This window comes from Talpa occidentalis, unplaced genomic scaffold (genome assembly GCF_014898055.3).
Source record: "Talpa occidentalis isolate TD23 unplaced genomic scaffold, MPIMG_talOcc4v2.1 talOcc4.5, whole genome shotgun sequence".
In the NCBI taxonomy this organism is placed as follows: Eukaryota; Metazoa; Chordata; class Mammalia; order Eulipotyphla; family Talpidae; genus Talpa; species Talpa occidentalis.
This window is the reverse complement of record NW_023604861.1, coordinates 85,157,446-85,169,620: the sequence shown is the minus strand read 5'-3', so window position 1 is coordinate 85,169,620 and position 12,175 is coordinate 85,157,446.

Genomic DNA, 12,175 nt, shown 5'->3' with positions numbered 1-12,175 from the left:
TGTCTCTGGTGAATCCCCCCACCCCACCCCCACCCATATAAAAACACGTCTGACCTGTACCCCAGCTCTTGTATGCATAAATAAATCTTTAAAAAAAAGTTAACACCACAGTGATGGGACAAGCACATGCTTTGTGCCTCCACATGTGGATGCATTGAAGACCTATCACACAAGTCTGAAAACTGAATGAATTGATTTTCCTAAACTAATTGAGATCCTTAGACAAAGTTGCAGTTTTCTCATTTACAATTGAATCACAAACCTGGAATGTTAATACAGTCCAGAAAAAAAATCATATTCCTAAAATTTTGGACCATGCTAGTAGGTTTTAATCAAATCACGAGGGAGGAAGACTCAAATAAGCCCAAACCCAGAGACAATCTGCAAGAAAAACAGCCTGTACTCTGAAAAATCCCAAGGTCATAAAGCAAAAAATGAAGAATTCTTCTATATTAGAAGAGTCTTAACCTTGACAATTAAATGTGATGTGATTCTTCTTTATTCTCTCTCTCACATACACAGTGTAAGACAACTGACAAAGTATTAATAAAGTTTGTAAATCGGCTAATAGCTTTGTCTCAATGTTAATTTCCTGATTTAGCTAATCATTGTGAAAGAATGTACTTGCTTTTAGAGATAAAAGAACATTATATTTGTATACTATCAAATGTCCCAGAAATATACATATATATGCAATATAGTAAATATAATATCAATATTGGTTTGTTAGAGAAGCCATAACAAAATACCATAGGCAGAGTGCTAAACAACAGAAATTTATTGATACGTCTTTGCACTTCAGGAGGCTGGGAGTCTGAGAACAGGGTGGCAGCAGGCCAGGTTTCTCCCGAGACAGCTCTCCTCCCTCCCAACCTGTGGCTGCCCTTTTGCTATCCTCAGTGCCTGCTCTCTGTGGCAGCACACTCTGGTGTCTGTATATCTTAACCTCCTCTTATAAGGACGCAATGGATTAGGGCCCACTCTAATCACCTCATTTTACTTTTATTGCCTTTTTATAGGCTCTATATCCCAATATAGTCACATTCTAAGATATTGGGAGTTAAAGTCTCAAAAAGGATGGGGAGGGGCCACAATTCAGCCCAGAATAAAATAAACACAGAAAGAGAAACTGATAAAGCATGTGGCAAATGCACATCTGGGGAGAGTAACATCTGGGGTGCTGAGGAATATAATCTTGGAACTTTTCTTGCCACCTATTTGTGTGCCTAAATTTTTTTCAAAATAATTTTGTAAAAGAACAGTAAAGCAAGTATACAGTGTCTAAGAGAAGAATCTAAGACAAGAATGTGGTACTGTACCCTCGATGCAGCAGGCAAGAAAGGCTGTTCAGGTCACATTATGTCGCGCAGGGCATGCAGGACTGGGCAGAAGGTGATTCTCGAAGCCTGTCCCCAGCGAGTTGCAGAGAGCAGGCTCTTGCTCACAGAGAACTTACAGAGTGTCTGTGAAGAGGGAACGAACTAGCCATGCCCAGATTGGAAGGTACCTAATCCTCTTACCACTCTGAAAAATATTGGAAATTCTCTTTTCCCAAAATGTGACTTTTGAGAGCAAAACCATGAGAACATTACTATATGTTTTTAATATGCTTAACAAAAGGTTTTGCTTCTGTGTTCCCATAGTATTACATAGAAATATCATTTTTTTTTAAAGATTTATTTATTTATTTATACAAGCACTGGGTACAGTCAGAAGCGCGGGAGGGTGAAGAATTCACCAGAGCCAGAGTGTGGGACAGAACAGTGAGACTGACGAAATATACTGCTGAGGGGAGCAGTGGGCGAGACAGGAGAGGTCTGCGCACCATGTGGGACCCTCGCTGGCGGCCGGGGATCGAACCAGTGCTGCAGAGGCTGTGGGCAGCTTTGCAGCCCAGTGTTCAACCGTTGCGCCACCGGGGGAGACCCAGGAATATCATTTGTGTAACAAAAATACTTAGACTCTGATTTTAAGTCTGTGGGATAAAGGAGCTCAGGCCCTTCTACACAGAAAGGCCTCAACTCGTCTTTCTGTCTACTCTCTTCGCTCAGCCCTCCACTGAACACATCTGTATTTCTACCTGGTGTTGGATTGTCCTCATTTCTTTGCTCCCTAGCAACACTTATTCTCCCCTCAAAGCTGCACCCCCTACCCTAGACTGCCTAACTTAAAGCCATGCCTCTAGGCGTCCACTTTAAGTGACCCCAAATATTTCATAGACACATAGGAAGCATCAGGAAAATAGCAATTTTGCTCTAACACAATACAGACAGAATGAATTACCCTCTCCTCTGGCCTGGCTTACACTATTTCAATGTTCAAAATCACATAAATAGTCACATTATTTATGCACCTGCCTATTTCTTCTGATTTAACCAAGACAATTCATGTGTCATGACTCATCTTATTTGTGCAAGCACAAAGCACATTAACGACCAAATATCTATTAATAATCATTCTAATAATAGCTGAGCTTTATCGCACACCTACAGCATATCAGGCACTGTTTTAAGCACTTTGTGTCTTTTATCTCATTTGATTCTCACAATAACTCCATAAAGTGCACAATAACTCCATAAGGCACAGGAAGTCTAAGGAGCCTGTCCAAGGTCAGAGTGGTAGTAAAGTGGTAGTAAAGGGAAGAGCAAGGATTGAACCTAGATATGCTGGCTCCAGAGTTCCTGCTAGAAATTAGCTACCCCAGGAGCCTCCCTGGTGGCACAAGGGGTTAAGTCTCAGCACAATGAAGCTATCCACAGCCACGGCAGCATAAGTTCTATCCCTAGCCAGGGAGCTACCCACATGGCACAGCAGAGCTCTCCTGTCTCACCCGTTGCTCCCCTCAGCAGTGTATTTCAGTAGATCTGCCTGTTCTGCTTCCTACTCTGTCCCTGGTGAATCCTCTCTCTCTCTCACACACACCCCCCTCCCCCGCATCTCTGGCCTACACCCAGCTCTTGTATGCATAAATAAATTAAAATAAAATTAAAAAAGAGCAAATACTATTTTTCAAAAAAGAAAGAAATTAGCTACCCTGTAGTGAGCATTTATTCTGCACCAGAGTTCAGCACTGTTGCTTTAATCCCAACATCTCTGTGAAATGGTTTTTTTGTTCCCCATTTAAGAGAAAGAACTGAGATTCAGAGACTTAGTCATTTGTCTGAAGTCACTCACCAGCATGGTAAGGCAGCCTACACCCCAAAATGGGTCATGACTGCAGTCTTCCCTTTTGCATGGGCCTGAGTGTTTCTAGACATGAGTAGTGGTATCCAGACACCCCACCAAAAAAGCTTGAAATTACAATAAGTGAGAGAACGGTTGGGTAAGGGAGTCTCTGGTGGAAGGACCCTCAAAGTTGGGAGCTAAACACAAGAGTGTTCCATGTCTGGTAGAACCACAGAGCTTATCAACTCCAACCCAGCCCATTCCTCCACCAGTCAAGCTTCCATTGAAACTGAGTCACCCAAAGAAATCAGGAACCTTTACCATCTCATAGCATTTCTGAGAAAGGGTTATGCCAGGTGCTAAAGTTTCACCCCCTCAAGACCTGGAGCTCATAATATTGAAATATTTCTGTACCAATTGCTAAAACCTGCTCTCCCAAGCCCCGACTATCTCCCACTCTCTAGGGCTCCTCCATAGAGAAGCTCAATAAAATTAATATTGAGCTATGACCCTGTTTCCACATGAGGCCACCCTGGGCCATGCCCATTCATTCTGTATTCCCTAAATTTCTCACAATCATAACATACTCATTTTGGCCAGCGTGCTTTCTGTTTTAATACCATTGACGTAGCTAACACTAAAGTAGGATAGCCCCGTTTCTGAAACAGAGAGCCATGCCTTTTTTTCTTACTATAAAAGTAATTCATAGCCTTTGAATTACACACACACTCTGGAAACTACAAAAAACAAAAAAACTAATAAGTAGAGTCAAAATGATACCCACCATATCACCAACCAGAGTCACCCAAGATTAAAATAAAGGCATTTATTACATATATAATATATATGCAATATAATAGATATAGAACATATATATATATATTATATATATGATGCAAACATCCTAAATGAGCCCATACCAGTGGGATGGAAGACATTTGTATTAGCAATTGGGTAGATAAGTGACAGAGGTCCAGGGCTTTGGGGACTTAGTGGAGGGACCTTGACCCACAGTCTTCTCCTGTCTTCAGACTCGAGTCTTCAGACTAAGCCATTGTGGCCACAGTGAAAGCAGAAGCTGGGAGAAGGAAGCCAGGGAATATGTTTGACCTACTTGACAGGGTTTTAGGACATACAGAGAAAGAGAGACTTTGAGTTTCTTAGTCCATCCCATCTCATAAAAAGCCAGAACTTCATACAGAAAACAGCACAAAAACTTTTAGTGATTACAGAGCCTCTTTGCATAGCTCCTTTATGGACCCGTGGGGGCAGACTGCAGCTGGTTAAGACCCTGTGATTGGAGAATACTGGCCTCAGAATATCTAAGATTTAGGTTCTTTCTTGAAGTCTTCTCTGTCTTGACCTTTGAACTGAAGGTGCCTTCTGTGTAAGGAACTCCTCTGGATTTAGGAAAGTCTGTGTGGCACCCTAAGGAGATATAACTCAGGTTTTTTCTAATTTCAGGGGAAATAAGGGGCCCTCACTTACTTGACAGGCTAGAAAAGGGGTCAGGGAGTGAGCAGTTGGGGAAGAAGGGAACTTCATTGGTAGACTATTAACCACATACCAGAAAATGTTCTAGATACTTTCCTACACTCACTCATTTAATCCTAATGTCTTGTGAGGTCATTATAGTGTGCTCTCTGTATTTTAGAAGCAGAAACAAATTTACAAAGTAAAAGTAATTTGCCGCTTGTCACCAGGTAATAATGGCTGTGCTAGCATGCACACTGATGGCATCCTAGCACACCCCCCCACCCCCACGAACACATGGATGGCATTTACAAAGCTTCTCTTCTGAGTCAGGGTAGAGGGGCATGAAGTTGAGAATGCTGTCAAATTTCCCCTCATAACCACTTTTATAAACTTTCCCTTCAGTTCTCAACTTACTGGAACTTTCAAGATCGTTCAACACAGTCGACCCTTATTCTTAAACTCTCTTCTCTTATTGGTATAACAGTCCTCCTATTCAGTAGTTCCCTTCTGCTTTTCTGGCACTCCTTTTAGCCTCTTATGCCAGTATCTTCTCTATTTGGCCTTAAAATATCAATGTTCTTCAAGTGTAGAATTTTTTTAAAGATTTATTTATCTATGCATACAAGAAGTGGGGTACAGACCAGAGGTCGGGCTGGGGGGAAGGGGAGGGTGAGAGGATTCATCAGAGACAGAGCGGGGAGTAGAACAGGCAGACTGACAGAAATACACCACTGAGGGCAGCAGTGGGCAAGTCAGGAGAGGTCTGCTATGCCATGTGGGTTGCTCCCTGGCCAGGGATTGAACTCGTGCTGCAGTGGCTGGTGATAGCTTGATAGAGCTGTCTTTAACCCCTGCACCTCCAGGGAGGCCCAAGTGTAAAATTTTTTCATGATAAAGTACAAGTTGTAATTTATTTGTAATTATAAGGTGATCATAAGCAGGGACGTGATGAATTAGCAGCTAAGTAGTGACACTCCTTTCTGTCTTCCCTTGCAGTTGTAAATATATGTCCAAGTTTATCTTTATCCTGTCTCTTCTCCGAGCTCCAGACCTGTATATATCTGTATTGTTGGCATTTCAAAGTTAATACATTCGAATCCTGAGCTGCTTTTCCTCCCAGTCTTTTCTATCTCAGTAACAAGAACAGCCAGTGACCAGTTAGTTGCTTGTGCTAGAAACACGGGACTCAGAAGTGACTCACGTCGTGCTCTTCCTTAACACTTGTGTTTCTCCTCCAGAACATGTCACAGTTCCAACTACCTCTCTCCTTGAGTCCAGGTCAACTCCACATCTTGCCCAGACAACTCCAACTCCAATAGCCTCTCAGATGCTGCATCGCTTCAGCATCTGAAAGTATATAGGTGGCATCATCCTGCTTCAAAGCTTTTGCACAGGGGGTCTGAGCAGATCCCCTTCCCTCTCTTTTTTCAGCTAATTTGTCTTCTTGGTTCTCAGCCTATATGACATCTCCTAAGAGTCACTGTTATCTTCTAACACTCTCTTAATGTTATTATTACAATTATACTTTTCCTCCTAGTAGTACCTATGCAATTATATGATTAATATTTATCTTCTTCAATTGGATGTAGACTCCAGGAGGGCCAGAGAGCCATGCATTTTATTCACCAACATTTATCACTGACTGAGGTGTGACCTTGACATTTTCAAAGTATAAACTTTCTTTTAAAAAAAAAAAAAAATTTATTGGGCCTCCCCCGTGGCGCAGCGGTTGAGCGCTGGGTTGTGAAGCTGCCCGCAGCCTCTGCAGCGCCGGTTCCATCCCCGGCTGCTCCCCGGCCACCAGAGGAGGGTCCCACATGGCGTGCAGACCTCTCCTGCCGCCCGCTGCTCCCCTCAGCAGTGTACTTCGGTCCTTCTGCCTGCTCTGCTCCCCGCTCTGGCTCTGGTGAATTCTCTCACCGTCCCAGGCTTCTGACTGTACCCAGTGCTTGTATAAATAAATCTTTAAAAAAAAAAGATTTATTTTATTTATTTATGCATACAAGAGCTGGGGCGTAGGCCAGAGTTGTGGGGGGTGAGAAGATTCACCAGAGACAGAGTAGGAAGCAGAACAGGCAGATTGATTGAAATACACTGCTGAGGGGGGCAGCAGGCGAGACAGGAGAGGTCTGCTGTGCTATGTGTGTCACTTCCCTGGCCAAGGCTCAAACTTCCCTTGGTGCTGCAGATAGCTTCATAGTGCTGAGATTTAACCCCTTGCACCACCAGGAAGGCCCCCAAAGTATAAATTTGCACATAACTTCTTTATTGGGTGTTTTTCTGTGTCTGATAAATTGAGATTTCTCTTTTAAGATCTGCCACCTGGGAGTCCTAGATAACTGGCAGGAACAGCTCAACACCTTTACTGCCTGTTAGTCTTTTTTCACCCATTGGTGACAGGGGTTAAAACACAGTTGTTTTCCAAAACACCAATTAGCTGGGAGGGGCAGGACCCTTGCTGTGGTATGGTCCTGAGTGGGAAGAGACCCTGAGTGGAAGAGGTTGTTAGGGTAAAGCAAGAGTTTTGCAAATGATGAGACAGGACACTTAACCGGAATGAAAATGCAAGGTTGTGAATCCTGCCTGAGAGAACCGGAAAGAGGAACTGAGTGATGAATGGGGGTGGAAGAGGTCAGAAAACATTAGTACTGGTGACTTTACAATGTGCTGCTTAACTTCTTCTTTCAGCATCTGCTGTGACCAGATGGTATGCAATGATCTCTCGGGCTTACTGAGCCAAAGAAGGAAAGATAGAACCTCCTCAGTCTTTGTAAATTATAGGCTTTGTCTGGGGGAAACAATTGCCCTGCCAGTAATTGTCCTGTCTCTCTCTCTCTCTCTCTCTTCAAATTTTCTCTTTGATTCCCTAAGTGAACTGTAATATTGAACTAGGATTTTTTTCTAAATCCCTGAGGCCCCACCCCCCATTTAGTTATCCTGAAAGGTATTCCTAGTAAACAGCTGGCCTTCCATATCTTCTGTGATTCTCCAATTTGAAGAACAATCTCATCAAAAAGGGGAAAAACTGTGATGAGTGCACTTGCAAATATTTGCTGAATATATCCCATAATACAAGGCCCCAGAGTAGACGTGTAAAATACAAAGATCAGTATGTCTGGGATTTGCTTTCAGGAAGTTGGTCATCTAATACAAAATTTCTTCTTCCTTTTTAAATACCAAATATGGATTGAATATCTCCATATTCTAAGAACTGAGTTTATTTTTTTTTAATTTTTTTTTAATAGAGGCATGTTTTTTAATTTATTTATTTGTTTGTTTTGTCTGTTTGTTTGTTTATACATGCACTGTTACAGTCAGAAGCGCGGGAGGGTGAGAGAATTCACCAGAGCCAGAGCAGGGAACAGAGCAGGCAGAAGGACCGAAGTTCACTGCTGAGAGGAGCAGCGGGCGGCAGGAGAGGTCTGCGCGCCATATGGGACCCTCCTCTGGTGGCCCGGGGGAGCAGCCGGGGATTGAACCGGCGCGGCAGAGGCTGCGGGCAGCTTCGCAACCCCGCGCTCAACCGCTGCGCCACCGGGGAGGCCCTCTAAGAACTGAGTTTAATACTTAACTCGCTCAATCTTCACAGTCCTCTGAATTTGCCCCAATTTTACAGATGAGAGAACTGAGCGAAAAGTTTATGAAAATACTCAAGGTTGTATAGTTATTAAGCATCACTAGCAGGGTTTAAATCCAGTCACCTCCAAAAAATGAGCTTTAGTCACTATTCTGTTGTGAAAGCAATATAACTGGAGTCATATTAAAATAGAGATGGAGAAGGTCATCATAGAAAAGGCCACTTTATCATGCTCTTTAAACAGTACCCTTGGACAGACTGGGGCAAATCACTAGCATTCCAAGAAACAAACAAGAATAAAACTCACCAACAAGGACTGATAAAGGAACTTGTACCTACTTTTTTTGTGGTCTCTCCACCTGACCATTGTACTTTTTGACTCCTTTACCTGACCACTAACTACTACATCCTTTACCTTGTCTACCTTTTTCCTGCTATATGAACCCCCAATCTTTGCCCTCCTCTGGTCAAATTCTAACTTGACCCTGTGCTCCCCGAAAAGTTGCAATTCTTTGATCCCTATGCCTTTTTAATGTCCTCCTGAAATGAATTTTTAGGTTAAAACTGACTTGTTCTCCTTTAAAAAAAGTGAAGAGGGCCTCTCTGGTGGTGCAGGGGTTAGTCTCAACACTATCAAATTATCACCAGCCACTTTTGGTCTGAGTTCAATCCTGATCCCTGATCCCCAGACCAGGGAGCTGACCCACAGGGTGCAGCAGGCCTCTCCTGTTGCTCACTGCTCCCCTTGGCAGTGTATTTCAGTAGATCTGTCTGTTCTGCTCCCCACTCTGTCTCTGGTGAATCCTCTCACTGCCCCCCCCCCCAATTGCACCTCTGGCCTACACCCCAGTTCTTGTATGCATAAATAAATAAAAAATAAATCTTAATTTTATTTTAAAAAGTGAAGAAAAATGTTAGTATTTTCTAATTAGAGAAAAATTGGAATATACAGAAAAATAGAAATATATATGTCCTACCCCCAACACAACTGTTTAATATTACTTTTTGACTTGAACTATAATTATATATTGTAAGAAGGCCATAGATAAGAGACTTTAGGGGAAGGAAAGAGTATTTCCTACTGGGTCTTGAAGAACAGGATAAGATGTGGGTGCGTCCAGGATGCTATGAACTAAGAAGATAAAGAACTAAGCTAAGGACAAGTCATAAATAGCTTAGAATTCCTCTGCTTTTCAACTAGGCAATACTGGTAATACTGGTAGTACTAGTGAAACAGTATAATTAATCCTTCATAGAAAGGGGAGGTTCCAGTTTCCCTGACCCACCTGAGGAAGGGTGGAGCTGAGTGGAGAGGGGAAGCTAGAAAGGATTGGAAAGAAGGAAGGAAGGTAGGAAGAAAGGAAGGAAGGAAGGAAGGAAGGGAGGGAGGGAGAGAGGGGACTTCAAAGAGGCACGTGGAGCAGAGAGATGTGAAGGAAGAAGAAGCTGCACTTGCTTGGACTTACACCAAGTTCTGTGGAGACATGGAAGGAGACATTTAGAAGACATGTAGTGAGAGACCCATAGGAAAGCTGACAATGGCAACCTTTATCTTGACCTGTATTTTGATTTTGCGCTTTTTCCTTGCAAACTCTCTTGGCCCTCTGCCCCTTTCCTATGGTCCCCACCAGGAGGTGCCTTAGACTTGTGGCAGGCTTTCAGGCCTCAGCGGCCCCACTTTGGGCCACCCCTGTTTGGCTGGACATTTACCCACGAGGGGATGGGTAACTTTGGGTATTTAATGGGAAACTAGTGTAAGTATATTCTTTCTCTTCTCTTTATTGCACACTAATTGTATAAAGTTCTTTTCTATTGGAGGTTTTATGCACTATAGTATGTTTTGTCTTTATGCAGTGGATGGCAGAACCCATTTAGAGCAGGCAGGTTTAGGGGCCATAGGGTATCCCTCACTTTGCCTGCTAACATTGGTACTAATTATCATTTATTCCTAAGTTGATATCCTGTATTAGACTGGGGGTTCCCGTCTATATCTCCATTCATTCAATGAGCATTTATTGAGTTTCTGTGTGCCAGGCACTGTGTGAGAGGAATTCACAGTCTAATAGGAAAGGGGCTACAAAAAAAATCCTGACTCAAGTAGACAATTACCAAGTCTGGCATGGTCTCTCCTTCTCTGTACCCCCATTTCCACCTTTTTAAAAAATTTTAAAAATTTAAAATTTTTTTTTTTTAATTTTTGTGTAGAAGAACTCGGGAGTAGGCCAGAGGTGCAGGGCGGTGTGTGTGTGTGTGTGTGTGTAAAAGGATTCACCAGAGACAGACTGGGGAGCAAGAAAGGCAGATCTACTGAAATACACTGCTGAGGGGACCAGCGGGTGAGACAGGAGAGGTCTGCTGCACCATGTGGGTTGCTCCCTGGCCGGAGATCGCACTCATGCCATGGTGGCTGCCAATAGCTTGATAGTGCTGAGACTTTAAACCCTGTACCACCAGCAAGGCCCATAATGAAGTTCTTAAAAAATAAAATCACTGTGATCAAACTGAAAGCAGGCAAACCTAGAAATATAGGGAAATCCCAGCTTCATGAGTCCTCACCATTGACACCTCTAGTAAAACCAGGAGTTTGGTAGGATGGGTCAGGCAGAGCTAAGTGTCAAGTGAAATAAGTACTGAAAAACGCCCATGGGGTCCTCCCCGGTGGCACAGCGGTTGAGCGCTGGGTTGCGAAGCTGCCCGCAGCCTCTGCAGCACCGGTTCAATCCCCAGCTGCTCCCCAGCCACAGGAGGAGGGTCCCACATGGCGCGCAGACCTCTCCTGTCACCCGCTGCTCCCCTCAGCAGTGTGCTTCGATCCTTCTGCCTGCTCTGCTCCCTGCTCTGGCTCTGGTGAATTCTCTCACCCTCCCGTGCTTCTGACTGTACCCAGTGCTTGTATGTATAAATAAATAAATAAACAAACAAACAAATAAATAAATAAATCTTTAAAAAAAAAATGCCCGTGGGATTTATAAACTGTGCGAGGGCGTGCAGAGTGTAGAATTTGGACTGACTGGTGTAGAGGACTGACTGGTGTCTCCCCCTGATGACATGGGGGAGACAGAAACTCTTTGAGGTTCTATGGCTCTTGGGGGGCATGAAATAATTTATAAGAAGATAAAAATAAAATTTGTTTCATGGCCAGTAAACATGTGAAAAGATTGCGACATTAGCCAATAGGGAAATGCAAATCAAAATCACAAGATACAACTTCATACCCAGGAGGAAGGCTATACCCAAAATGATAGACAATAGCAAATGTTACCCAGGATGTGAAATATTAGAACCTCAGACATCTTACGCAGAAATGTAAAATGGTGCAATTGATTTGGAAAAAATCGGGCAGTTCCTTATAAAGTTAAATGTACAATTACCATATGAACCCAGTCATTCCTAGTATATGCCCAAGAGAAATTACCACATTTGTCCAAACACAATAAAAACAAAACAGGAAATGTTCACAGCAGTACTTTTCATATTAGTCAAAAAGTGGAAACAACCCAAATGTCCATTAACAGATGACCAAAAAATGTGGTATATTCACACAGTGGAATATTATCCATATAAAAAAGGAATGGGGGGGGCCTCCCTGGTGGTGCAAGGGGTTAAGCACAGCACTGTGAAGCTATCTGCAGCCTCTGCAGCACGAATTCGATCCCCTCAGCTGGCCAGGGAGCAACCCACACTGCGCAGCAGACCTCTCCTGTCTCTCTTGCAGCTCCCCTCAGCAGTGTATTTCAGTAGATCTGCCTTTCTTGCTCCCCAGTCTGTCTCTGGTGAATCCCCTCACCATCTCCCTTTCTGCACCTCTGGCCTACACCCCAGTTCTTATATGCATAAATAAATATAAAATCTAAAAAAAAAAAAAAAAAAGGAATGGAGTTCTGATATATGGTAGTGTTAGGGGGAAAAGGATGTCCTAAAGCTAATTCCATATAGGCTATGAGGACTCCACCCCCA